General features: G+C 49.3%; 1 non-coding gene across 1 annotated transcript; it reads right to left on the bottom strand.

Moving 5' to 3' along the window:
• Positions 1–22,682: 22,682 nt before the first annotated feature.
• TRNAS-GCU (transfer RNA serine (anticodon GCU)) lies at positions 22,683–22,764 on the bottom strand. Its single transcript has one exon. It is a non-coding gene; the product is annotated as a tRNA-Ser (tRNA).
• Between the last annotated feature and the right edge of the window lie 3,504 nt (positions 22,765–26,268).

A 26,268-nucleotide genomic window follows, 5' to 3' on the forward strand; every position in this document is an offset into this window, starting at 1 on the left:
CGATATCCTCGGATACCAAGAGGGAGGGAGGAGGAGGGTCCGGCCAAAAAATAATTTCTGATTTGGGTCCCCCAAAGTCGGCCCAGAGCCACCACCAGTGACAAACCTGGGAACCAGGCTGCTCCTAGGATTGATTCAGTTGTGCTGAGTGTGTGTGTGTGTTCGTTTGTGTGTGTGTCTACGTGTGTGTGTGTGGAGGAGGCTCGTGAAGGACGCTACTGGGCAGTTGGAGGCAGTCGCCCTCCAACAACAACGGAGGGCGGAGGAGCGACGCTCACAACAACGAGCGGAGGGCCGGGTGGCTAAAGCACAGCAAATTGGTACAGTAGGGGGCACAGCTGGTGCATCAGCCAGTCATCTCGGTCATCTCAGTCAGTCGACCCGTGGCACCTGCTGGGTCTGCCCCGTGATCTCCTGCCAGCGGGCGTTCGACACTTCACGTGGCCTCAAGGTGCACATGGCCTGGCACAAGCGTCGTGGTGACGTCAACGCCACTTAGTGGCGAATGGCGGTTGTTGTTGTTGTGTGGGGAGCGGTGGTGTAGTGGTTAGCGCGCTGCGCTATGAACCTGGTCACCCAGGTTCGATTCCCGCTCACGGACAACGCCAGTGACGATTACCTGAACCGGTCCTGGGCCTCGCCTAGGTCGACTCAGCCTCAAATTAGTACCTGGTGCGATGTGTAAACATCGCCACTAGGGAGACAAAGGCGGCCGGGCGTGGTGTCGGCCACCCACCCCCTCGTGTGCTGTGCTGGCCTTCATAGGTGCTCGCTAACAGCACTTGCCCCAAAAGTCTGTTAAGGTTATACGGGGGATCTGTGTCTTTGTATCTTTTCCAGACCCTCTCCTTGAGTCACCCAGCGAATGACGTCACGGGGATCCCTAAAGTCACACTGTAGTATCATGACACTGCCCATACACTAACACTGCCCATAGACTAACACTACCCATAGACTAACACTGCCCATAGACTAACACTACCCATAGACTAACACTGCCCATAGACTAACACTGCCCATAGACTAACACTACCCATATACTCAACACTACCCATAGACTAACACTGCTCATAGACTAACACTACCCATAGACTAACACTGCCCATAGACTAACACTGCCCATAGACTAACACTACCCTAGACTAACACTGCCCATAGACTAACACTGCCCATAGACTAACACTGCCCATAGACCAACACTACCCATAGACTAACACTGCCCATAGACTCACAGTACCCACACACTAACACTGCCCATAGACTAACACTGCCCATAGACTTAACACTGCCCATAGATTTCTATTTAAAGCTTTCGTGACTGCAGGGATTCATCTTCTTGGTTCTATTTTATTATGTAAAAATGTTATTATTTTATTATTTCCCTTCTACGTGACTTTACCAAAAGAACCAAGAAGATGACTACCCATAGACTCAACACTGCCCACAGACTCAACACTGCACCTCCGATTAGCACGGTTGGCTACGTACGGTGTGAAAGAAGTTCAACGTACGTACCGGAAAAGCCAACTGGACTATTAGGAAAAGCCACTGGAGCTTCGAAATCTGGATTGAAGACTCATTTCTTGAGTTTTCCCTACCCAGCCCCATTTCTTGAGTTTTCAATCCAGATTAGCACTACGTACGGTGCGAAAGAAGCTCCGCACACACATACGTCCAGACACACAACGAAATTCACGTGATAAATTGACGCTCTCCGTGAGCCACGTGGTGGTATTCCGTTCCACGTCTCGGCTTCCTCCGTGTCGCCACCGCCCCCCCGGCCCGCCCAAAGGCCTGTTTGTGAGTTGAACTCTTCCATGCCAGGCGCCCTCTGCACCCAGCGGTCCTTGTGAGCAGAGTCGCCCACGCCCCGACAGCCTAGTCCATGCAACAAGGGCGTCACCAACCCAAGTGTTTTGTTTGTTGTTGTTGTTATACTGGTAGGAACCTCCTGGTTACACCAGCCCACAGGGGATTATTGTGTCCGTCCGTCCGTCGTGCATCCAAAAATGGGAGGGGTGGGGCTGGGTGGAGAGGGGAGGGTGAGGAGGGGCTGGGTGGGGAGGGAGGGGCTGGGTGGGGAGGGGAGGGTGGGGCTGGGTAGGGGGTGGGAGGGGTGGGGCTGGGTGGGGAGGGGCTGGTCACCCCGTGGTGCCCTTACAAAACTCAACGTTTAACCTACTCACGCCGGCTTGTGCCCGCACTCACAGTCGGCCATATTTGCGGAATACACCACGCCGCCGTTGACCCTGGCCATTGACCGAGCAACCCAACGTGTTTGTTGTTGCTGGGTCAGCCTGGGCCTTCGCCGGCCTACGACCGGGCCATGCATGACCCCATCTGCGGGCGGCCTGCGGGTTAAGCTGTGACCTTCTGACCCCGTGCCACCAACTGGACATCCGTGAAAAACAAGAGCTTCACGGCACATCGGATTTCCTCGTGCGGTCTAAAGATTACGACGCCGCTCTCCCTCGCCGGCTCCGCCGAACGACCTAGATTTGTATTTTTGTTCTCCCCCCCCACCACCAACACCTCCACACCCGCTTTACCTTTTCCAGCAAAAAAAAAATTAAGTTAACAAAGACCGCAAGAGAGAGGGATTCGCATTTTTCCACCATTCATGTTTACATCCTTGGAGGGACGCCGGCTCACCGGTGCCCCATACTGTTTGTGTGTGTGTTGTCTTTGCGCACACCCGCTAAGTGTTGCATTAAAACCAGCGATGAATCTCGCTTCAGTCGCCCCCCCCCCCCCCCCGCTAGCCAGGATTATGCAACGCAGAGACGCGGCGGACGACGCCGTGAGCGTCCGCGTCGCGGGGACCGAAGCACTCGCCCATACTTCACCAGGCTGGGTCAGTGTGGTGGGTGGGGTGGGTGGTGGTGGGGGAGGGGGAGGGCTGGGACACATTTTATCTCGCCTCCCGTCGAATATCTGACTTGTGTAGAAATGATGGCAACAGCGGTCAATTCAAAGCGCCCGACGTCGCATCTCGTCCGAAACGTTTCCAAGGGGCACCCCCTTCTCCAAGTGGCAGCTGTCCTTGTGCGGCCTGCAAAGTGACCATCCGCCTGCCAGCCGAGGCGGCGATGGTTGCAGCTCGCGTGCGTTGATCCTCAGCGGGTCGTTGTTGTGCGTGTGTCACTCGTTTTTTGGGGGGGATTCGGCAAAAAATTCCGTTGTGTACGCGGTGGGTTCGCTAAAGGCCTCCCCCTACCCCACCCCGTAAACGTCGCTACGCTCGCAGTGTCAATGAGGGCAGCTGCTGGATTGGAACCGTGGACTTCTCGGTCCCGCGAGCGGCGAGCGCGCTACCGCCGTTCAGGGTTGCGATTTCCGCATGGAAAATGCGGAAGGAGGGTTCAAATTTTCCCGCATTTTTGCTAAAGTCAACCGCAAACGGTGGAAAGACTACTCCTATGACCGCGCGCTTTTAACAACACGTTAATGCGTTCTATTGGAAAGGATACATCATGTACATGTGCTCGTAATCACGGCTCCGCATTTGAATAAAGTATGTGGTTCTTGTGCGGAAATGCGGAAATCATATATTCATTCCAATCAGTAACTCAAAGCCCTACGTGATGCTGGGCCTTGCATGTATCCTTTCCAATAGAACGCATTAACGTGTTGTTAAAAGCGCGCGGTCATAGGAGTAGTCTTTCCACCGTTTGCGGTTGACTTTAGCAAAAATGCGGGAAAATTTGAACCCTCCTTCCGCATTTTCCATGCGGAAATCGCAACCCTGCCGCCGTTGCCGTGCGATATAAAACTTCACGGTGAGAGAGCGATTGCCCACTCGTGGCGGTGTTCCGTAAACTCGTGGCTGTGCTTGAGATGATGACTCTTCATTGTGTTTTTTTTTGCAGAATGGAGGGAACAGTTATACTGGTAGGAACCTCCTGGTTACACCAGCCCACAGGAGATTATTGTGTCCGTCCGTCCGTCGTGCATCCAAAAATGGGAGGGGTGGGGCTGGGTGGAGAGGGGAGGGTGGGGAGGGGCTGGGGAGGGGTGGGGCTGGGTGGGGAGGGGCTGGTCACCCCGTGGTGCCCTTATAAAACTCAACATTTAACCTACTCACGCCGGCTTGTGCCCGCCCTCACAGTCGGCCATATTTGCGGAATACACCACGCCGCCGTCGACCCTGGCCATTGACCGATCAACCCAACGTTCCTACCAGCTCCCTCCGCAGGAATGTGTTTTTGACGCGGCGCTGGTTTTCGCACGCCAGAATTACACACCGCGTCAACCCACACGGTCTACCCCGTCGTCTTGTGCAGGGACATTGAGTTTTCAGGTCCATACGGCGTACAGCCGTTTTAATACGAGCAACGCAAATGCGTCTATTTGTTTGTGTTTCTCCCTCGTGATGGGACTTTGTAGGATGAACGTTGAGATTTATAAGGGACACGGGGTGACTAATACGGTCTGGATTGGTCTGTAATAAGTTAGGTACTTTCGATTTAAAGCTTTCGTGACTGCATGAATTTATCTTCTTGGTTCTTTCGGTAAAGTCACGTAGAAGGGAAATAATAAAATAATACAAATAAAACATCATAAAATAATTCTCACGTCCTCAGGTGAAGAACAGGTCTGTCGGAAAGACAGCGTCTGAATGGGCACCACCAGGTGGTGCCCATTCAGACCTGTTCTTCACCTGAGGACGGCTGCTTGCGTTGTGGCCGAAACGTCGTGAGAATTTCATGTTATTATGTTTTATTTTTATTATTTTTTTATTTCCCTTCTACGTGACTTTACCGAAAAAACCAAGAAGAAATTAGGCACTGATAAGGGGTTGACAGGTAATGATATACACAACACTACTATACACTATATACAATACACTATACACTACACTAGTATACACTATACACTACTGCTGTACATTATACACTATATTACTACTATACACTATATACTTATGCTCTTAGTTTTTTCGGTAAAGTCACGTAGGGTGAAAAATCAAATTAAAATGAATAAAAATAAAATAATAATTTTAATTTCATTTTTTACCTACGTGACTTTACCGAAAAAAACGAAGAGTATGAATCCTTGCAGTCACGGAAGCTTCACACTATATACTACCACATCTGTCAACCCATAGGGTCTTACCCGTATTCGTGAACAGGGAAATTGACTTTCAAGTCCATACGGCCTACAGCCGTTTCGATACGGGCAAAAAAAAAATGTGTTGTTCTATTTGTTCGTATTTCTCCCTTGTGATGGGACGTTGTAGGATGAACGTTGAGATTTTTAAGCAGCAGCGGATGACCAATAAGGTCTGAATTGGTCTGTGACAAGGTAGGGGCACTGATAAGACCAAGGGCTTAAAATGACTTTTACACTTAAAATGACTTTTACACTTACTATAACATTTTATCTACATAATTACACCTTGTCATACTTACAAAGTGTTATCTTATTTGTATTTTTGTATTCGAAGATTGTATATTACGGCTAATTCACATTTTACATTTCACATTTTATATGGTCTACTTATTCATAATTTTACATACTTTAGCCCGTTAGTATTAGTTATACTTTGTAACGTTAGTACAGTTAGACTGTATATCACTTATTTAAGTTTTTAAGATTCCTACATGTTGAATGTATGCACCTTCCGGCCATAGTAAATTCCGTGTATGTGCAAACTTTCATGGCGATTAAAACCACCGTTTCTGATTCTGATGAGGGGTTGACAGGTATTGTATCACGACTCGTACGCGATGTTGGGTTTGGCCCATGGAGCGACTTCCCGATTGTAATTCCGACTTCCTGGATCTTGATTTGACGTTGCCTAACGCTGCCAAACCTGGCTGCGCTGATCGTTCTCTAACTCAACTGCCGGCGAGGGAATCTGAAATAATTGATAGACGCGGCGCGTAGCTAAACGCTTACACACGTGGCAATTGCTCGGTTTGACAGCATCGGGTAGCTGAGGGTTCATGGGCACAGAGGTTTGGTCACATCAGCTCGTCGTGGTCTGACTCAAGCGTCGATTATGAGCGATATGAATGTCGCGGATCTTACATCGTATGTCAACGGCGCGTCGCGCTTGGGATCAGGTGGTCTAACCTCGTAGAAGCCGCGGTGGTGAGATGTTAACTGCCTCGCCTGGTATGCAAGTCATGAGTTCTATCCCGAATCATGACGGATGTATATTTGGAGTTGGCATGTCCCTCTCTCTTTCTCTCTACCCGTGGATCTTTCTCCGGGTCCTCCGGTTTCCCCCCTCCACGTTTAGAATCAACAACGTGCGTTTAGAAGCCTCAGTGGGCCTTACCTGGTGAAATAGACGCTCCAAGTCTGGGGTGTGTCATTCAGACTCTGTTTTCTCGACAGACCTGTTCTCCACCTGAGGACGGCTGCTTGCGTTGCGGCCGAAACGTCGTGAGAATTATTTTATAATGTTTTATTATTTATTATTTTATTATTTCCATTCTACGTTACTTTACCGAAAGAACCAAGAAGATGAATCCCTGCAGTCACGAAAGCTTTAAATCGAAATTAAAATAGTTAAAGTTTAGTTTGACTTGGTCACAAAAATGGCACCGTGACATCACCCCCCCTCCCCCCTCTGCACTGGACGTGATGTCCCCCAAACCTAGAGGACCTTCCCCATCCGGCAGCACGGTCCGGCTCTACACGGACCTACTCGGGCACGGAGCTCGCCTCCAAGCGAACGTTCTGCGGGCTTGCCTCGCCCTGCAGGTCCAGATTATGAATAATATTGGTCGCGAAAGCCTGCTAAGTGTTAAACTCATTCGACTGCTGCCGCTTGCAAAGCGCAGGTGAAACCCCTTGGCGGTCACGGGAGTCGTGACGGTGTTGCATGTGTCCAGCCGTCGTAACCTCGGCTCCGTGCGGAGTGAGACCCGGGTCACACCCGACAACTCTCCTCGTTCTAGTTTACGTGGAAATAATATTGGTACCTCTTCCCCCGGGAAAGCCACGTCTCGCAACCACGACGAGATACGGCCGCTCACACGCCCGCCGGTCGCTCACGCCACTCTTTCTCTCTAGAGAGAGTATTTGGCCTACTCTTCCATGCTTGCCAGGCGTCTTGGCACACTCCCCCCCCCACCACAGACACTGTGTGATATTTATCTGGACCATTATCACTCAAAGCAATGGGGGAGGGGTACGGCGGTTTGCTTATTGTTTTACTGTTCAGTGAAACAACAAACCCCACCGTTCCTTAATATATTTACATTTATTTATATTCTCATCAGAAAATGGCCTCTGTCGTAATCATCACTCGTTAGCAGTGCGTGTTTATTTTAATTCTAGGTCTGCGCCCGTGGCGCAGCGTTCGTGAGGGTGATTTTTAAAATATCGGGTTTTTTTTCTCTCTCTCAATTCTTTTGTAATTATATATATTTATATTTGTCTCTCTCCACTCTCCTCTCTCCTCTCTCGGCTCAGCCTCTCGCGAAAGTGGGTTTGTGGGATACATGCGGAGCACGTTGCCATGGAAACCCCTCCCGTGTCCTAGCAACCGCGAGTCGAGGTGGAATTTTAAACATGGCCGACTGATTTTAGATTTTTTTTTCTCTCTCTCTAAACTCTCCACCCCCTCTCTATTCTTCAAACCGACTGCACCGATTAATCCTCAAACGTCTGAAAATCAAATAGAGTCAAAAGTCTGCATTGTTTCAGGCCTCGCTGTTAAGAGAGTGTGTTGCGCACGCGTGCACTCGTTTGCAAGATTGTAATGAGGCCGCTGTTAAATAATATTTTTTGTTCTGAGAAATGTTGTTGTCGTTTATTGGATTCGATGCTTTGTGCGTGACGTCAACATTATTGCATGCAATTTAAATATTGATTTTTGTTTGTATTTACAGATCGTGCGTGTGTTTGTGTATCTGTCATATACGGAAAACATACCCAATTAAACATTTTTGTTTATTTTACCAGGTAAGGCCCACTTAGCTATATATTAAGCGACCTGGCCACAAACGATAGCTCAACGAAGTGGCTTATCATCGTGTGAACATGTACATAAGCCACGTACTCGTAACGCACGTTGCTTCTAAATGTGGAGGGAAACCCCAAAGGATGTGGACACAAATCCACGCGACCACGAGGAGAAGAGAAAGAGAGAGAAGGAGACACACAAACTCCAAATATACAGCAGCAGGCGTCAGGGTCGGGATCGGACCCCACGACCTCCTGCACACCAGGCGAGGCAGTTAACATCTCATAGCCACCGTGATGATGATGAGAGAGACACGCAAACTCCAAATATACATCAGCAGGCGTCAGGGTCGGGATCGGACCCCACGACCTCCTGCACACTAGGCGAGGTAGTCAACATCTCCTAGCCACCGTGATGATGATGATGAGAGAGACACGCAAACTCCAGAATATACAGCAGCAAGTGTCAGGGTCGGGATCGGACCCCACGACCGCCTGTGTACCAGGCGAGGTAGTTAACATCTCCTAGCCACCGTGATGATGATGAGAGAGACACGCAAACTCCAAATATACAGCAGCAGGCGTCAGGGTCGGGATCGGACCCCACGACCTCCTGCACACCAGGTGATGGAAGTAACCTCTCCTAGCCACCGTGGAACCCTCATAACACACGTGTGGGAAGCGACATTGCCGTGGTTCCTATGCTGCACTTCGGACCCAGGTACCTGGGTTCAATCCCTGGCCACGGCTGACATCAGGCAAAAGTGATCTCTGAACCTGGCGTCCCAGTAAATATGGCAGCGTTGGCTCGACGTTCTACGTTTACTGGGCTGGGCCTCCGCTAGGTAAATTCAGCCTTTAAACGTGCACCGACTGTAATGTTCAAAACATCAACAATGGAGAGACAAAGGCGGCCGGGCGTGGCGCTGGCCACCCACCTGCTCCGTGTGCCGTGCCGGCCTTAATAGGTGCTCGCTAACAGCACCTGCCCCTGGGCCTATCCGGCAAAATGGGGCATCTTTTAATCTGCTTTGCGTTTGATATGGGGGTAGGAGTGGTGGTGCAGCGGTTAGCGCACTGCTGTCTGAATCCCGTGGACCAGAGTTCGATTCCCACTCAAGGCTAACACCAAATGACGATAATCTGAACCGGTCCTAGGTTGACTCAGCCTCAAATGAGTACCTGGCGCGGGGTGTAAACGTCGCCACTGGGGAGACAAAGGCGGCCGGGCGTGGTGCTGGCCACCCACCCCCTCGTGTGCCGTGCCGCTACTCGCTAACAGAACTTGCTCCAACAGCCGGTTAAGGCTACACGGGGGATCTTTGTCTTTGTTTGCAGTGGTGACGAACCCGGCGACCCGAGTTCGATTCACGCTCACGACCACCAACATCTGTGATTATCTGAACCGGTCCTGGACCTCCCCCTAGGTAGACTCAGCCTCAAATGAGTACCTGGTGCGGTGTGTAAACGTCGCCACTGGGGAGACAAAGGCGGCCGGGCGTGGTGCTGGCCACCAACCCCCTCGTGCGCCGTGCCGGCCTTCATAGGTGCTCTCTAAGGTGCCGTCCATAAATGACGTCACGCGATTTTGGACGATTTTTGACCCCCTCCCCCCTCGTCACACGGCGTCACAAAAAGTCAGACCCCCCCCCCCCTCAAATATCACGTCACAAAGCTCTGTTTACGTGACAACCCTTACTGGTTGGCTGTGTCGGGTGGCGGAGGGTTTTAACGACACATCATTTATATATTTACTTGATCTAACCCAGAAAAAAACCCTTTATTAAAGGACTTTTTATTATTGCACGCTTTTCATGAACTCACTCTGTCTGTCTGTTGTATCATCAAGTCTTGTAACTCAATTTTGACCCACTTCCCAATGTGGTATCGACTGCAAACTTGGTATACTTATGTCATACTGATGACAATACTATATTCTATCATAACAAATTTTAAAAATCTATATTTTTTTACATTAATTTGTATATGTTATGTTTCGGCTTGGGTCTAATTGTTCACGCTCAACTGACGTTGGCTGTAAATCACCACGGCCCCTTACGTTATGGCAAGCTTCGGGGCCACTTCCTGGAGTCGTGGAGTTCTTCCATTACTAGTACGGTACATTTCATACTGGTAGAAACCGCCAGGTTACACCAGCCCACAGGGGATTATTGTGTCCGTCCGTCGTGCAGGGAGGGGCTGGGTGGGGAGGGAGGGAGGGGAGGGTGAGGAGGGGCTGGGTGGGGAGGGTGGGGCTGGGTGGGTGGTGGGAGGGGTGGGGCTGGGTGGGGAGGGGCTGGTCACCCCGTGGTGCCCTTATAAAACTCAACGTTTAACCTACTCACGCCGGCTTGTGCCCGCCCTCACAGTCGGGCATATTTGCGGAATACACCACGCCGCCGTTGACCCTGCAAGCCATTGACCGAGCAACCCAACGTTCCTACCAGCTCCCTCCGCAGGAATGTGTTCAAAACGTGTTAAAAAAAAAGTTTTTTTACAAAATATTACTTATTTTGCTGCCGCGATATATTTCCACGCGACGACGATACGCCACTTTCGTGGAGCTATCGTTTGTGACGGGCCAGGTCGCTTCCAAAAACAAAGAGAGCCTACGTTGGCTCAACGCGGGGACCTTACCCTCGTACCGTACCAAAAAAAAATATAATAGCAGTAGCAAAAGCGGGGTCGCGACAAATCTCCGAGCGATGAACCAAACCGAACGAGAATTCTGACCGCGTGAAGTCGCGTTGTCGTCACAGACTCTCCCCCCCCCTCATCCACGCACCCCCGAAGCTAACCCAAGGTGGTTGGGGTAGGGGTGGTATACAGTGATCCCTCGCCACTTCGTGGTTCAAGTTTCGCGGCCTCAGTGCATCGCGGATTTTTCGAACTGATTTAAAGGCCTCATTATACCTGTGCAGTAACACCATCATCATCATCATTCATCATCACATTCATCGAACTGCACAGGTCTGTCATCGTCGTCATTGTCATCGTCATTGTCATCGTCGTCATTATTGGAGTCAAGTCTCAAGATACTACTGTCATTGGTGAGTGTAGAACACCATAATACGTATCGTATGAGAGAGAGAGAATGTATAATTTTAAGGTTTTATAATTAAATAGATTTAAGTAAAATATATATATAAAGTATAAATATACATATTTTAAACATTCTGGTACCCACACACACATATACGGAAATTCCTAGGGAGCCAATCCTACTTCGCGGATTTGTATCTATCGCGAGGAGTTCCGGTCCCCATTAACCGCGATAAACGAGGGATCACTGTATGCCCAAGAAGTTGGACACGAAACCCCGAAGCTTCGAATTGGGTGGCTGTGAAACGACTCAGTTCGCATCTTTGCCCACAGCGCGCTGAATCGCGCGCTGTGGGTGTTACGTAACGCGACGTGCGGTGGCATCGGTTGTTCTGACCTTAGTTTTACAATAATTCTAGATTTGAAGCTTTCGTGACTGCAAGGATTCATACTCTTAGTTCTTTCACTCCCCTCCCCCTACTCCCCTCCCCCCACTCCCCTCCCTCCACTCCCGTCCCTCCACTCCCCTCCCTCCACTCCCCTCCCTTTCCTCCACTCCCCTCCACTCCCTCCACTCCCCTCCCCTTCCTCCACTCCCCTCCACTCCCTCCACTCCCCTCCCTCCACTCCCCTCCCTCTTTACTGTAACAATTCAAACTATTTACGACTAAAATGTATTTTTAAATGAGAACATTCCACGTGACCACGTGGAGAGAGAGAGACACACGCAAACTACAAATAAACAGGTTTCAGAGTCGGAGTCGGGATCAAACCCACGACTTATTGGAAATCAGGAGCTTGGCTCCGAGTTCTTCAGACAAAGGAATCTCGCCAGATTAGGAGCATCTTGCCTTCAGGTGCTTCCTGAAGGAGGAGGGACATTCGATTACGATGATGATGAAGCTGCTGCCCCTGCCGCTGCTGCTGCAACACGTGAAGGAAGATACCGAGTTCCGGATGGCGGGCGCTACTGATGGATGGGGGTAGAGTCAACGAACGGCTGTGCCCGCACCTAACTTTGAGGATAATCCGGACGCAGTTTAAATGCTAAACCTTCCTCGCTCTGTGGCACGTGCCGTGACGGGCACTGCAAGATCTGACCGCGTCCGTCTGGTGTTCATCGAGCTGGATGGGTTTCCGGTTGCCGAACGAATGCAATTCAAGGTCGCGCTCGTGACACACACAAAGTGCTTGGCACAAACGCACCACAATACCCCGCTGATCTCGTTAAGGAGCGTGAACCATCATTACGCGAACTCCGGAAGTCATCATCGCAGCTGCTTTTAGCTCAGCCGTCGAACAAAGTTCGGCGGTCACCGCACCGAGCGCTTTCAGATGCGCCTCTGCGGCCGTCTGGAACGCTCTGCCTTCCAACGTTTGCAAGCCACACGAGCTATGCACTTTTAAATCATCTCGATTGACGCAAACTGATTCCTTTAAAGTGACATTTTTGTGCGTCGTTTGTTGTCCTTCCCCCGCAAACCTCCCATTAGAGCGGTTGCCCTACGTACGGCGCGAAAGAAGTTCAGCGTACGTACACCGCGATTACGTTGAGCAAGAGAGAAATGAGTAATATAAAAAAAAACTTTTTTTTTAAAACGCGCTTTTATGAAATGTACTAGTAATGGAAGAACTCCACGACTCCAGAAAGTGGCCCCGAAGCTTGCCACAACGTAAAGGACCGTGGCCAATTACAGCCCCTCCCCACCCAGCCCCTCCCCACCCTCCTCTCTCCACCCAGCCCCACCCCTCCCATTTTTGGATGCACGACGGACGGACGGAGACAATAATGCCCTGTGGGCTGGTGGAACCAGGTGGTTCCTACCAGTATTAAATGTCTCGCAGGTTCATCAGCGCTCGCCTAACCGCGATTATTCGCGACGAATAATCCATCTGTTGCTTTTCGATGTCGTCGAGGCGATGTGTACAAGGTTGCAATAAAAAATTAACCCGTAAAAACAAAGTTTTTCACTATAAATCCTTTATATGCATGGCTGCTAGAGTCCTCTCGTCCTCTGGCTTGAGATGGCTGCCACCTATGGGTCAGATGATTGCCTGCCACAATTAAGCAATTGGTAATTAAATATAATTTATTTTTTCCTAAAAAGTGTAAAATTTTGGAAAATAATTTTGACGAAAATTCATTGTCACGCACAACGAGTCTGTGTGCAAAATGTCAGCTCGATTGGATCACGGGAAGTGGGTTAAAAAACGACCGAAAGATTTGCACGGTCGTAAGCGCGCAAGCAAGCAAGCAAGTGAACTTAATATAAAGGATTAAAAAATGTGAACACCTTTGAGAGTTTGCAACAATTATAATTCTAGATTTGAAGCTTTCGTGACGGCAAGGATTCATATTCTTTGGTTTTTTCGGTAAAGTCACGTAGAAGGGAAATAATAAAATAATATAAAACAATAAAAATTCTCACGACGTTTCGACTGCAACACAAGCAATCATCATCATGTGTGAAATCCACAGCAAGTGTGTGGATATACAGCACTAGTGTATAGTGTAGTGTATAGTGTCGTGTATAGTTTAGTGTATAGTGGTGTAGTGTATAGTGTAGTATACTAGTACAGCACTAGTGTGTAGTGTATAGTGTAGTGTATAGTGTAGTATACTAGTACAGCACTAACCGGTGTGTTGGAGAGCCAAGCCACAACATTTACAATCTGAGTACGAAATCCACAGCCAGTGTGTGGATTTCACACCTGATGATGATTGCTTGTGTTGCAGTCGAAACGTCGTGAGAATTTTTATTGTTTTATGTTTTTATTATTTTATTACTTCCCTTCTACGTGACTTTACCGAAAGAACCAAGAACACGTGGGAGACGCTTTGACTTTTCGACGCTATTAACATTACATTCGTTATCATGTTAAAATGTACAGGGTGCTTCAAGAAAAATGTTTTAACACTTACATGGGCCTATCGATTTAAATGGAAAAAAGGACGGATCGTACGCTGTCACATGATAGGAAACGTATTTTAATAACTTCACTCGCTCGCCATCATTGTCAACGCGTGCCTGGGATCTTCTCCAGATGGTCTTCAGCGGCCGAAGGCAGCGCGTTTCTCCTGGTTATTGTTGCACACACTCAGTAGAGTTCACATTTTTTTGAAGCACCCTCTAATACATCCCTTCTTTTTCCCATTAAAAAAAATCACGATAGTCCCATTGAAGTGTCAAAACATTTTTGTTTGAAGCACTCTGCATATTTTTCGATTTAAAGCTTTCGTGACTGCAGGGATTCATCTTCTTGGTTCTTTCGGTAAAGTCACGTAGAAGGGAAATAATAAAATAAAAAAACATAACAAAATAATTATCACGACGTTTCGGCCACAACGCAAGCAGCCGTCATCAGGTGAAGACCAGGTCTGTCGGGGAGACAGCGTCTGAATGACCTGTTCTTCACCTGAGGACGGCTGCTTGCGTTGTGGCCGAAACGTCGTGAGAATTATTTTGTTATGTTTTATTTTTATTATTTTATTATTTCACTCTGCATATATCTATTTTCTCTAACACCCCCCCAACGCCCCACCACCTCCCTCCTTGACGAACCTCCTTCGCTCCAATTTATTCCGAGCGTGGCATCGTCCCGAGCCGCCGATGACTCCGCTGGGAAATCTCGCCGCGCGCGAACGGCCCAGACGGACGCGCGGCGACTCGGCACGTTTTTGTTGCGCACGTGGCAAACCTCGCTGATTGGCTGCGTCGGCCGGTGGTGGCTTTAATGACGCATTTTATATTTACGCGATATAACCCAACAACAACAACAACTAAACGTATATTATGGATCAGTGTTTGCTCATTGCTAGGTCCCCCGCGTGGCCTACTGGTGGACCCCTGGTGGACCCCTGGTGGGCCTCTGATGGACCCCTGGTGGGCCCCTGGTCGACCCCTGGTGGGCCCCTGGTGGGCCTCTGGTGGACCCCTGGTGGACCCCTGGAAGGCCCCTAGTGGACCCCTGGTGGGCCCCTGGTGGACCCCTAGCGGACCCCTGGTGGGCCCCTTGGTAGACCCCTGGTAGACCCCTGGTGGACTTTAGTACGGCCCCTGACGTACACCCCCCTAACCGACCATCAACTTGTGACAACATCCCCCCCCCATCTCCCATCATCGTGCTGCTGTCAAACCCCCAATGGTTCCACGTGTGTAGCGGCCCTCAAGCTGATGATAATAATTTACGTGCAATTGTAAGGCGCCCTTACACGAATGTATCAAGGCGCGTTTATGAGTCCCGTGTTGGTCTACGAGTCCAGTGTTATCGGCGAAAGTAGTCCCCACCCTCCTCTGTAAATGAGTGGCGTTCACTGCAGTAACTGTTGGTCACACGGCGGAGTGATCCGAACAGAACTATGGTGAAGTGCAAAGTCGCGATGCTGCTCGCGTCTCGCGCTGTGCAGAAACCCGGTCACGTGGCTCAAAAAGGGGGCTTGCCCTGAACTCGGGAACCGAGCGGAGCTAAAGGGATTATCTGTGGGGGGGGGGGGGGGGGGAAGAGCTTTATGGCACATCGGATTCCTCCAGCCTCAACACAGATGGCGACGCTGAAGTGTGCATCGCTGTCGGTTCCTGCAGCCGCGGTTTTTTTAAGCGTTTTGCAAATGCCAGCGTATGGGATAATTCAAATGAGGGATTTGATATTTTCCATCAATCCAACATCTTCATCACCACCACCACTATAATCAGCCACCCATGTCATCAGCATCATAATCTCGGAGACCTCATGTACTGGCTCAGGCTTCAGGACAGGAAGAACAAGATCAAAGGGCTCGCATAATGCGCTTGCATAATGTACGTTGACTCAGTAATCGCCCCCCCCCCACACACACTTTGCACAAGAAGAACGCAGAAGCGTGGTCACCACATCTACGCGTTTATACAAGGAACGAAACAGGTGGACTTCTCCACAAATCTGGCTGTCGCCTGATGAAGCTGGTTGTAATTACTGGCGAAACGTCGTACTCAGATTGTAAATGTTGTGGTGTGGCTCTCCAACACACAACCGGTGTGCTGTACTAGTATACTACACTATACACTACACTATACACTACACTATACACTAGTGCTGTACTAGTATACTACACTATACACTACACTATACACTACACTATACACTACACTATACACCACACTATGCACTACACTATAGACTAGTGCTGTACTAGTATACTACACTATACAATACAGTACACACTACACTATACACTACACTATACACTACTCTATACACTAGTGCTGTACTAGTATACTACACTATACACTACACTATACACTACACTATACACTAGTGCTGTATTAGTACACTACACTATACACTACACTATACACTAGTGCTGTACTAGTACACTACACTATACACTACACTATACACTACACTACACACTAGTGCTGTACTAGTATACTACACTATACACTACACTATACACTACACTATACACTAGTGCTGTACTAGTATACTACACTATACACTACACTATACACTACACTATACACTAGTGCTGTACTAGTATACTACACTATACACTACACTATACACTACACTTTACTATACACTACACACTAGTGCTGTACTAGTGACGAATTGGCCACGTTTTGTTTACATGACAACCCTTACTAATTGGCCGTGTCGGGTGGTGGCAGGTTTTAATGCCACATTTATGTATTTACGCGATCTAACCCAAACAAAACCTCCATTATGAACTCCTTCTGTGCCTGTACCTTTCAATCCACGTCATTATCATCATCATCATCAACCAAGTCCTCAACATTCCTAACAGCGTGCTTCGGCCGCACCGAACCTCACAAAAATAATATTCAGGGGCCTACCTTGGCTCCTCCCACCCTCAACCAGTATATATACAAGGACTGTGTTCTTGGAATTTCTCTCACTTGATACAGCTGTCGTGCTGTGACGGTTCCACCTGAAGACGGAAGCTTGTGTTGCCTCCGAAACGTCGTGATTTTTATTTTATTTTTTATTTTACTTTTATTAAATTTTAATTTTTTACCTACGTGACTTTACCGAAAAAAACCTAAGAATACGTAGCAACCGCCCTTCGTAAATTGAAATTCCGGACGAAAGTTAAATCCCTCGCCCTGGCCTGGCAATGCATCTTTCTTCTTCACACACCAGTGCCATTTGGGAGGGTGTGGGGGGAGCAGGGAAACGATGAACGGGTTGTGGTGGCGCGTGTCTGAGCTTCCACCCAGGGAGACATCGTAAGTGGCACATCTCAGCGGTGTGCGCCTGCAAGGGCATCAGTCAATCTCCCCATCAATGCATTACTATTAAGATTATTACAGCTGTAGTAGGCGCATAGGACCCGGAGACTATCACGGGATCCCGTAGATGATAGCACGTGGAAAAGTGAGCATAGACCGAGAGCCTCGTAGTGTAGTGTGTAGTGTAGTACGTATGTTGAAATTGCTTTCGCACCGCACGTTAACCGACCGCGCTCATGGGGAGGTGTTGGTGGGGGTTAGAAGGGCGAAAAATGAAACCCACGGAGTTCGTGGCTCAGGGAGCTCCGTGCAACTGCCGGGGTCAAGTGCTGTTAGCGAGTGGCAGCACCTATGAAGGATGGCACGGGGTCAGGTGATGTTCGCGAGTGGCAGGACCTATGAAGGATGGCACGGGGTCAAGTGCTGTTAGCGAGTGGCAGCACCTATGAAGGATGGCACGGGGTCAAGTGCTGTTAGCGAGTGGCAGCACCTATGAAGGACGGCACGGGGTCAGGTGATGTTAGCGAGTGGCAGCACCTATGAAGGACGGCACGGCGTCAAGTGCTGTTAGCAAGTGGCAGCACCTATGAAGGACGGCACGGCGTCAAGTGCTGTTAGCGAGTGGCAGCACCTATGAAGGATGGCACGGGGTCAAGTGCTGTTAGCGAGTGGCAGCACCTATGAAAGACGGCACGGGGTCAAGTGCTGTTCGCGAGTGGTAGCACCTATGAAGGACGGCACGGGGTCAAGTGCTGTTAGCGAGTGGCAGCACCTATGAAGAACGGCACGGGGTCAAGTGCTGTTAGCGAGTGGTAGCACCTATGAAGGACGGCACGGGGTCAAGTGCTGTTCGCGAGTGGTAGCACCTATGAAGGACGGCACGGGGTCAGGTGATGTTAGCGAGTGGCAGCACCTATGAAGAACGGCACGGGGTCAAGTGCTGTTAGCGAGTGGCAGCACCTATGAAAGACGGCACGGGGTCAAGTGCTGTTAGCGAGTGGCAGCACCTATGAAGGATGGCACGGGGTCAAGTGCTGTTAGCGAGTGGCAGCACCTATGAAGGACGGCACGGGGTCAGGTGATGTTAGCGAGTGGCAGCACCTATGAAGGATGGCACGGGGTCAGGTGATGTTCGCGAGTGGCAGCACCTATGAAGGATGGCACGGGGTCAAGTGCTGCTAGCGAGTGGCAGCACCTATGAAGGACGGCACGGGGTCAGGTGATGTTAGCGAGTTGCAGCACCTATGAAGGATGGCACGGGGTCAGGTGATGTTCGCGAGTGGCAGCACCTATGAAGGATGGCACGGGGTCAAGTGCTGCTAGCGAGTGGCAGCACCTATGAAGGACGGCACGGGGTCAAGTGCTGCTAGCGAGTGGCAGCACCTATGAAAGGTAGCACGGCGCACGAGGGGGGTGGGTGGCCAGCACAACGCCCGGCCGCCTTTGTCTCACGAGGGGCGGTGATTTCACACCGCACCGGGTTTTAGTTTGAGGCCGAGTCGACCTAGGAGAGGCCTAGGACCGGTTCAAATAGCCGACATGGAGGGTGGCCGTGAGCGGGAATCAAACTTGGTTCGCCAGGTTTGTAGTGCAGCGCGCTAACCGCTACACTACCGCACACACAAACACACACACAGACACAACAACAACAACCGCCATTCGCCACTAAGTGTCGGTGGCGTCACCACGACGCTTGTGCCAGGCCATGTGCACTTTGAGGCCACGTGAAGTGTCGAAAGCTCGCTGGCAGGAGGTCACGGGGCAGGCCCAGGTGCCACGGGTCGACTGACTGAGATGACCGAGATGACTGGCTGATGCACCACCTGTGCCCCCTACTGTGCCAACTTTCTGTGCTTTATCCACCCAGCGCTCCGCTCGTTGTTGTGAGCGTCGCTCCTCCGCCCTCCGTTGTTGTTGGAGGGCGACTGCCTCCCACTGCCCAGTAGCGTCTCTAGCCCGTGCCGCGCCCATTTAGCCCCCTCGATCCGGCCGAACAAAAGCTGTTTCGGCATGCGGTGGCTGGGCATGCGGGCTACATGACCCAGCCAACGCAGCCTTGCCTGCTGGAGGAGCTCACCGATGGGCCTAGTGATGGTATCATAGGCCTTGACCAGGTCAATAAAGCAGAGATGTAGGTCACACACAAAGACACACACACAGACAGAACCGAACAGACACACAGACACACACAGACACAATCGAACACACACACAGACACACACACACAGACAAACACACATACAGACACACACACACACACAGAAACAACCGAACACACACAAAGACACACACACAGACATACACACACACAGTCAGCGGAACTGTTCACGTGGGTCCCTGTTCGATCGGCCGCGACCTAACCACTGGCAGTGTTTCCCATTCGACAACGCGGGGGGGGGGGGGGGGGGGTGGGGGGCCCATTTACATTTTTTAGCGCTGGAGGCGACTAGAAATCGTAGCGATGAGCGGGTCCGAGAAAATGACCTCACCCCCCGAGATGGAGATGGAGCGATGGAATCTGTGAATGTTCCCACGCGCTGGGCGGATTATGATGATTATCATCATCGCGTTGAACGTGTGGGTGTTTGGCGACCTCCCCTCTCCCCCCCAAAAATGATCGTGGGTTAGATCGGGAGAGTGTGTCGTTAACGTCACCGCCACCCGACACAGCCAATTGCCAAGGTTTGTCACGTCGGCGAAACGTCGTGCCGATTGAGTGACAACTTCAGCACACCGGCGTGTTGGAGAGTAAAAGAAAAAAAACCCACAACATTCACAATTCGAACGATCGCTAAATTTGATTATTACAACGCAGGCTCAGCGGGTGGCTCTGTGGGGAGGCCTTCATCCAGCAGTGGATTGACCGTGGCCGACGATGACAATGAGCTGATGAAGGGAGCAGAAGAGACAGAAATGATGTCGGGAAATGAGAGAGAAAGAGAGAGAGAGGCGTGGACGAAAATAGAAGATGGAATGAGATGAGTGAGCGGAGCTGCGAGCGAGCGAGATGAGAGAGAGATTCATCGTTTCCTTGTTCAAAGTTCGTTAACCCGTTATATACATGTGTTAGGACTAGGAATTGATGCATCCGTATTCCATATTCGTTCTCTGAATTCTCCTCCCCCTCTCCCCGCCCCTTAGGAGCTCCCTACACGGCAGAGGGGTTTTGATTCCTTACCCGTACCCGTACCCGGCCGCACCAGGGTCGCAAATGGGTACCCGTACCCGTACCCGGCCGGGTACGGGTACCCGTTCCCTACCCGTACCCGTACCCTACCCGAAATGAGTGACAAACGGCTACTCACCAGTGACTCACGGCCTAATCGTACCCGTACCCGGCCGGGTACGGGTAGCCGGGTAACGGGTAGGGTACGGGTATCGGGTACCCGGTTGCGACCTCTGCTACACAGGCGGCCCTGGGACTCTTTGCTGCTGCCAGCAATTTCGTCCCTCGGGGGAGTCGTGCAAACCCCAAGGACAAGATCTAGGCCGAGGAATTTTTTTTTTTTAGTAAACCGGGAAACATGTTGCCCGTTTAATGTTTTTTTTTTTAAGCGCATTGTTTTTAAACAGAGGCACACTTATTCGGTTCGTCCGTCTGTCCGTCCGTCTGTCTGCCCAACCAATACATTCTCAGCGATGTTGAGAAATTAATTACAATTCACATTTCCTCGGCACGCGCACGCAGATTGAAATAATGACACCTTCGTTATTTTAAACTTGATTTGACACACTCGTCTATGATTTGACACACAGGTATCTGCGTGTCTATGTTGCGTGTCTCTCTCTGTGTATCTGTGTTGTCTCTCTCTGCGTGTGTGTCTGTCTGTGTGTCTGTGTTGTGTGTCTCTCTCTGTGTGTTTCTGTGTGTGTCTCTTTCTGTGTGTCTCTGCGTGTCTATGTTGCGTGTCTCTCTCTGTGTCTCTGTGTTGTCTCTCTCTGCTTGTGTCTCTGTCTGTGTGTCTATGTTGTGTCTCTCTCTCTGTGTCTCTGTGTGTCTATGTTGTGTCTCTCTCTGTGTGTCTCTGTGTGTGTCTCTCTCTGCTTGTCTCTCTGTCTGTGTGTCTATGTTGTGTGTCTCTCTCTGTGTGTGTCTCTGTGTTGTCTCTCTCTGTGTGTCTTTGTGTGTGTCTCTCTCTGTGTGTTTCTGTGTTGTCTCTATCTGCTTGTGTGTCTCTCTCTGTGTTTCTGTGTGTCTCTCTCTGTGCGTATCTGTGTTGTCTCTCTCTGCTTGTGTGCAGTCTGTCTGTGTGTCTATGTTGTGTGTCTCTCTCTGTGTGTTTCTGTGTGTGTCTCTTTCTGTGTGTCTCTGTGTGTCTATGTTGTGTCTTTCTCTCTGTGTGTCTCTGTGTTGTCTCTCTCTGCTTGTGTCTCTGTCTGTGTGTCTATGTTGTGTCTCTCTCTCTGTGTCTCTGTGTTGTCTCTCTCTGTGTGTCTTTGTGTGTGTCTCTCTCTGTGTGTCTCTGTGTTGTCTCTATCTGCTTGTGTGTCTCTCTCTGTGTGTCTCTCTCTCTGTGTGTCTCTGTGTTGTCTCTCTCTGCTTGTGTGCAGTCTGTCTGTGTGTCTATGTTGTGTGTCTCTCTCTGTGTGTGTCTGTGTGTGTCTCTTTCTGTGTGTCTCTGTGTGTCTCTCTCTGTTTGTCTCTGTGTGTCTCTGTGTGTGTCTCTCTCTGTGTGTCTCTGTGTGTGTCTCTGTGTGTGTCTCTCTCTGTGTGTCTCTGTGTGTGTCTCTCTCTGTGTGTCTCTGTGTGTGTCTCTCTCTGTGTGTCTCTGTGTGTCTCTCTCTGTGTGTCTCTGTGTGTGTCTCTCTCTGTGTGTCTCTGTGTGTCTCTCTCTGTGTGTCTCTGTGTTGTCTCTCTCTGCTTGTGTGTCTGTCTGTGTGTCTCCGTGTCTGTGTTTTGGCTCTTTCTCAATGATGACGACTGCTTGTGTTGCAATCGAAACGTCGTATTATATTTAATTTATTTCTTTTCTCCATGACTTCAGCGAAAGAACCAAAAAGTGCTTCGTTATTTCGTTTGTATTTATATAAATTTCTATTTCCTTCCCTCGAAGTTGCCGCACACCCACTGAACTTGGCGCCCTGGCATTCATCGACCGATTTGTTTTAACGAGCGAAGCGACGGGTTGAAACAGAAAGGAGAAAAATTAACCCGTAAAAACAAAGTTTTTCACTATAAATCCTTTATATGGGTGGCGGCTAGAGTCCTCTCGTCCTCTGGCTTGAGATGGCTGCCACCTATGGGTCAGATGATTGCATGGCAGCATTAAGCAATTGGTAATTAAATATAATATTTTTGTCCTAAAAAGTGTAAAATTTTGGAAAAAAAAATTCACGAACATTAATTGTCACGCACAACGAGTCTGTGTGGAAAATGTCAGCTCGATTGTATCACGGGAAGTGGGTTAAAAAACGACCGAAAGATTTGCACGGTCGTAAGCGCGCAAGCAAGCAAGCAAGCGAACTTCGTATAAAGGATTTAAAAAAACTCGACGAAGGTGGGATTCGAACCCACGCGTGCAGAGCACAATGGATTAGCAGTCCATCGCCTTAACCACTCGGCCACCTCGTCTCACACACTCACACACGCAAGCACATACAACCAGAACCAGGATGAAGACTTGCACGCACATACATACAAACAGACCCCCCCCCCACACACACACAGTCATACCATTAATTTTTCCTAAAAAGTGTAAAATTTTGGAAAAATATTTTCACGAAAATAAATTGTCACGCACAACGAGTCTGTGTGGAAAATGTCACGGGAAGTGGGTTAAAAACGACCGAAAGATTTGCACGGTCGTAAGCGCGCAAGCCAGCAAGTGAACTTAATATAAAGGATTAAAAAATTAACCTGTAAAAACAAAGTTTTTCACTATAAATCCTTTATATGCGTGGCGGCTAGAGTCCTCTCGTCCTCTGGCTTGAGATGGCTGCCACCTATGGGTCAGATGATTGCATGCCACCATTAAGCAATTGGTAATTAAATATAATTTATTTTTTCCTAAAAAGTGTAAAATTTGGGAAAAATTTTTTCACGAAAATAAATTGTCACGCACAACGAGTCTGTGTGCAAAATGTCAGCTCGATTGGATCACGGGAAGTGGGTTAAAAAACGACCGAGAGATTTGCACGGTCCTGAGCAAGCAAGCAAGTGAACTTAATATAAAGGATTAAAAAAAAGGAAACGCCCAATACGAGATAACGACAGCGGACAACCCATGTTGTCAATATGACCGCTAAATGAGGACCTCCGGCACCAGCGTGCGGGTGTGTGTGTGTCGGGGGGGTGGGGGAGGTCATTCGACCAGACCTCATCCGATGAGATGGCCGATTTTGGTCCGAGACGTAAGGGACGAGCATCGATCCACAGCCAAACCCCCGTAACGCCAAAAACAAACTAACAACCCACAGTATGGGAACCTCATTTTCCAGTAAAAATATGATAATTGTTTTTTTTTACCCTTCTATCTGGCAACAAAACTGACACCTTTTTACAAGGAGTCATGTTTGCATAGACCGCAATACCTGCAGTCATAATACAAACAAAAGACATACCTCTGATAATGTGCACTGTCCTTGAAGTTGATTGGTCCACACCCGAGACAGCTTTCCTTAGAGCCTAGTCTCACATGGGTTGGACCAGATGACGCGTCATCTGGTCCAACCCACGTGAGACTAGGCTCTGACGCGTCATCTGGTCCAACCCATGTGAGACTAGGCTCTAAGGAAAGCTGTATCGGGTGTGGACCAATCAACTTTAAGGACAGTGCACATTATCAGAGTTATGTCTTTTGTTTGTATTATGACTGCAGGTATTGCGGTCTATGGAAACATGACTACTTGTAAATAGGTGTCAGTTTTGTTGCCAGATAGAAGGGTAAAAAAACAATTAACAACCCACAGCTGAAGGAGGTTGCAGCATGTTGAGAATGCGGATAGTCGGCTGTGTTCACCAGAGCAACTTCACATCATATTTCGCCCGTGTTGGCCTCCCTGCACGGGCTTCCAGTTTCACGTTAGAATACATTTCAAAATCCGATTGTTAACTTGCAAATCGGTGAGCCACCTTAGCCACCAGCCTACATCATTGACGTTTTTGGGAATATTTGCTGGTTTATTCCAGGATGTTTCTGTCACGCATCGTCGTCGCTTTAAGATGTCCTGTGTTCATGTTTTGTTTGTTGCGGTTGCACCCGACTTAAGAGCCGCACGGCTCACAGGGCAATACCAAATTAATGAAATGAAACTTAAAATTCGATTTAAAGCTTTCGTGACTGCAGGGATTCATCTTCTTGGTTCTTTCGGTAAAGTCACGTAGAAGGGAAATAATACAATAATAAAAATACAACATAATACAATTATTCTTACGACGTTTCGGCCACAACGCAAGCAGCCGTCCTCAGGTGAAGAACAGGTGTGTCGGGAAGACGCTGTCTCCCCGACAGACCTGGTCTTCACCTTAGGACGGCTGCTTGCGTTGTGGCCGAAACGTCGTGAGAATTATTTTATTATGTTTTATTTTTATTATTGTATTATTTCCCTTCTACGTGACTTTACCGAAAAAACCAAGAAGAGAAATGGCACTTGAAACATGTCCCTCTTAAGGTCCCTGGTATCTGGGGATGCAGCTCTTCTCTCTGCATTCTTCAAGGTCGAGGCTTCGGTCTATGGGTGACCGGAGGTTTTTCCCGAGTAGTCGCCCAAGGCCACGGATCGCTCTTCCACGCGGTATCAGGGATTCATATTCTAAGGTTTTCGGTAAAGTCACGTAGGTAAAAAATTCAAATTTTATTTTATATTATATTATTTGATTTTATTTTTATTTTACTTTTATTAATTTTAAATTTTTTTTACCTACGTGACTTTACCGAAAACCTTAGAATATGAATCCTTGCAGTCACGAAAGCTTCAAATCTAGAAGGTATCAGGGATCTCTGTGTCTGCGGAGATGTTTTTAAGAATGCGTCTTAAAAATCTACTGGGTTCACAATCTACTAGCTACTGGTACCACAGCCCAGGGTAATGGGATCACAGCCCTAGTTACTGGGATCACAGCCCCTGGTTACTAGGATCACAGCCCCTGGTTACTGGGATCACAGCCCTAGTTACTGGGATCACAGCCCCTGGTTACTGGGGTCACAGCCCCTGGTTACTGGGATCACAGCCCTGGTTACTGGGATCACAGCCCCTGGTTACTGGGATCACAGCCCCTGGTTACTGGGATCACAGCCCCTGGTTACTGGGATCACAGCCCCTGGTTACTGGGATCACAGCCCTAGTTACTGGGATCACAGCCCCTGGTTACTGGGGTCACAGCCCTGGTTACTGGGATCACAGCCCCTGGTTACTGGGATCACAGCCCTAGTTACTGGGATCACAGCCCTAGTTACTGGGATCACAGCCCCTGGTTACTGGGATCACAGCCCTAATTACTGGGATCACAGCCCCTGGTTACTGGGATCACAGCCCCTGGTTACTGGGATCACAGCCCTAATTACTGGGATCACAGCCCCTGGTTACTGGGATCACAGCCCCTGGCTACTGGGATCACAGCCCTGGTTACTGGGATCACAGCCCCTGGCTACTGGGGTCACAGCCCCTGGTTACTGGGATCACAGCCCTAGTTACTGGGATCACAGCCCTGGTTACTGGGATCACAGCCCTGGTTACTGGGATCACAGCCCCTGGTTACTGGGGTCACAGCCCTAGAGTACTGAGATCACAGTTCCGGGAGCCCCAGGGTATTGGGATCACAGCCCCTGGCTACTGGGATCTGTGTAAGTCTATGGGTCTCTGTGTAAGTCTATGGGTCCAGTGTGAGTATATGGGGCCAGTGTTAGTCTATGGGTCTCTGTGTAAATCTATGTGTCTCTGTGTAGGTCTATGGGTCTAAGTCTGAGTCTATGGGTCTCTGTGTGAGTCTATGGGTCCTGTGTGAGTCTATGGGTCCTGTGTAAGTCTATGGGTGTCTGTGTGAGTCAATGGGTCTCTGTGTAAGTCTATGGGTCTCTGTGTGAGTCTATGGGTCCAGTGTGAGTCTATGGGTCTCTGTGTGAGTCTATGGGTCCCT

This window comes from Lethenteron reissneri, chromosome 63 (assembly GCF_015708825.2).
Source record: "Lethenteron reissneri isolate LAM-NWPU_2019-01 chromosome 63, ASM1570882v1, whole genome shotgun sequence".
Taxonomy (NCBI): Eukaryota; Metazoa; Chordata; class Hyperoartia; order Petromyzontiformes; family Petromyzontidae; genus Lethenteron; species Lethenteron reissneri.